Genomic DNA, 3,144 nt, shown 5'->3' on the forward strand with positions numbered 1-3,144 from the left:
CTAAATTTTTTTAATTTGATTTCTATACTTTTTTTTATTTAAGTTTTTATACTAATTTTTTTAGTTAGATTCTTATAAAATTAAACCAATTACTATTAAAAAAAATTAATTAAAAAAATTTAATACAAAAACTAATTAAAAAAATAATAATTTAATTAAAAATTATGCAAAACTATAAAAATTAACCTTAATTTAAATGCCTTTGATAGGATCGGTGTAATCCAAATAAATGTTTCCCAACTTTTTGAAATACGCTGTTATGGTGTAATCACATATCCCTAGTGAGATATTTTTCAATAATAAAATAAAAAAATTCATATTTTTTTTAAATATAATTTTTGAACTTTAATTTTTAAAATGTGATTTTTTTTTTTGTTTTTGGCATTTTTTCTTATTGAAAAATTTCCATCGCTAGTGTCATTTTGTTTTTATCTAATAAAAAATGTCACAAATTGACATTATCGCATTGATTTTTTAAAAGAATTAAAAAAAATTATATAACGGTTTTACTCGATTTTTGTAATAAAGTATTTCAATAAAATGTCAAAATTGAATTTATATCAAGATCTCAAATATTATAAGATAGATACGACTATTTTTATAAAAAATTGAGTTCAATCCAATAATTATTTGATTATAATGTCAAAATAATTTTAGGTCAAAATCACTAATAGTAGAATATCAAAAGAATAAACTATTAAATAAAGAAGACAATGAAAATCGCAAAATATGGATCAAAGTAAAATAATAACAAAAATTTAAATAAAATAAATGATAATAAATTAAATAAACAAAAAAACAAAAAGTTAAAAATTGACTTATAACGCTCAAGAGAATAAATTCTCTCAATTATTAAAAAAAAATTAAGGGGTAAAGTATGATTTTTAATCTTTTATTGTTCTCTTTTTTTCTCATGTTTTTTTTTGTTCCAATTATAAAATTAATTGTGAGAAATTACATTTATTCCTTCAATTGTTAAAAAAAAAATTAAGAGGATTCATTCCCTTTGCACTCCATGTTTTTCTATTGTGTTGTGGGAATTGAAAATTTTATGAGTTTATACGATGATTTATTATTTTTAATTGAAGTCCTGAACTTTTCTAAGTTTTTACTATTTATAAGCCATAAAGATGAACTTGCTTTGAAGCATGTTATCCATCATCGTACTTTTACACTTTTTATATCATCTTTCTTGAATTTTAGTTTATTTATCTTTATTTTTGTAGTTAAAACCACTACTAATCAAAACGCCTTCTTGTGGAAAAAAAAATCATTTTTATACCAACAATATCAAAATATTATTATTAAATTATATTGTTATTATAATAGTATAAAATACTAAAACGGCTAAATATTCTTGTATTACCCACAAGGCCACAAACATAACCAATATGTAAAAAATTTTGCTACAAAATCAGAGATTTATTTTGAAATTGAGGAAGTAAAAAAAATTGTAGACATAAAGTTGTCTAATAACATAACACAAATTATTTGTCTAGGAATTTATAATATGGCTTCGGCGTCAATGATTTCATGTAAAGATACAAATGGTCACAAAATTCGTACACGTTTTCGTACATACGCTTCAGTGGCCGTTTGCCAATTTTCAATTACAACAGGCAGGCCTAGTAATTAATGTAGGAGCTTCGTTTACTATAGTTTTATCAGCATTATAGGCACTCACGTTTCACGTTTGTCGTTGTGAGCACCACTATCCACGCATCATTTGTGCTTGCTTTCCTTCCATTTGCAATATAAATTTCTTAATATTTTTCTCCACTATTGGTGCGTTTAGTTCTAAAATAGGATAAAATTAAATATAAAAATTAATATTTTTATATTTTATTTGATAATAAATTAAAATAAATTATAAAAATTTAATTTATTTTTATTTTTTTATTTAAAATTTAAAAAAATATATAATAGAAAATATAATTATAAACATTTATTCTCATATCAATAAATAAATGTAGCCTAAAAGAATAACTTTTCTGTTGTATAGTATATACCTAGAACGATAAATATAATGACTAATAAATTAGCAAAACAGATATTTTATTTTATAGTCTATTTTCAGTAATTTATGATTTTTATAATTAAGTGCTTTATTTTATTGCTCAGTGATTATATTAATTTGTTGTTTTCATTGTTTATTTAAAAAAAATAGGAATTTTAATTTTTTGGTTACGGACACTTGTTAATTTTAAACGGAAAAACTTTTTTCAAATTTAAAAAGGGATGTGTTTAATAGATGTAATGAGTACATACATTGAATAACGTCGATGTCTAGAGATATTTTGAATCGTGTTGGGCAGGTGTATCCATTTACGCAGCACCACATGGCCCCACCCTCCTCCTGACATAAAGTAGTTAACATTTAACAATAAAATATCCCATCACGAGAATGATATATTTTTTGTATGGACAATAAAAACGGCAATGGTCTAATGGATATAATTAAATAAATAAGCGAGATACACGGGCCTTTTTATTTTTACTCTATTGGTCTTAAGTGAATAACTACCATAGGTACGGATATTTTTGTCTTGGTTACGGGCTTTAGTTTAAAGGAAAGTTGATATGTTGGGCTTTTCCAATGGAGAAAAAATGGGCCGAACCGTTTTCTTCCCAACAAGACCTTAAGACAGTCCAAATGTAAACGGCCGAAGGAAGCCTGCAAATATTGCCATATTGAATTCATAAAAATTTCATGCATGTTATTTCATGCTGAATGGAATTTCACATAGCAACTGCACTAAACTGAAATTGAAATAGTGTAACGATTAACGAACGTAATTGGCTGTAAGATGAGGAAATAGGTGAGACGATCTTTCAAGACTCAAGTGTCCAGGACTCCAGGATAGTCTAACGTCTATCAAATTTGGCTCATCTTTAAACCCTTCTTATTAAATATAAAGTACTGTACACTTTGTCAATTCGATAAATCTAAACTCTTTATTTATTATATTTATTTGAATGATCTGAATTTAAAAAGATAACCTATTAATCAAATTACCTATACTTTTTATAAATTTTAGATTTATTTTGTAAGTTTTAGAAAAAAAGATATATTAGAATCTTAAAAAAAATATTTTTAAATATATATTATGTATATAATATTAAAATTTAAATAAATTTTATTTT

Source organism: Arachis duranensis, chromosome 3 (assembly GCF_000817695.3).
Source record: "Arachis duranensis cultivar V14167 chromosome 3, aradu.V14167.gnm2.J7QH, whole genome shotgun sequence".
In the NCBI taxonomy this organism is placed as follows: Eukaryota; Viridiplantae; Streptophyta; class Magnoliopsida; order Fabales; family Fabaceae; genus Arachis; species Arachis duranensis.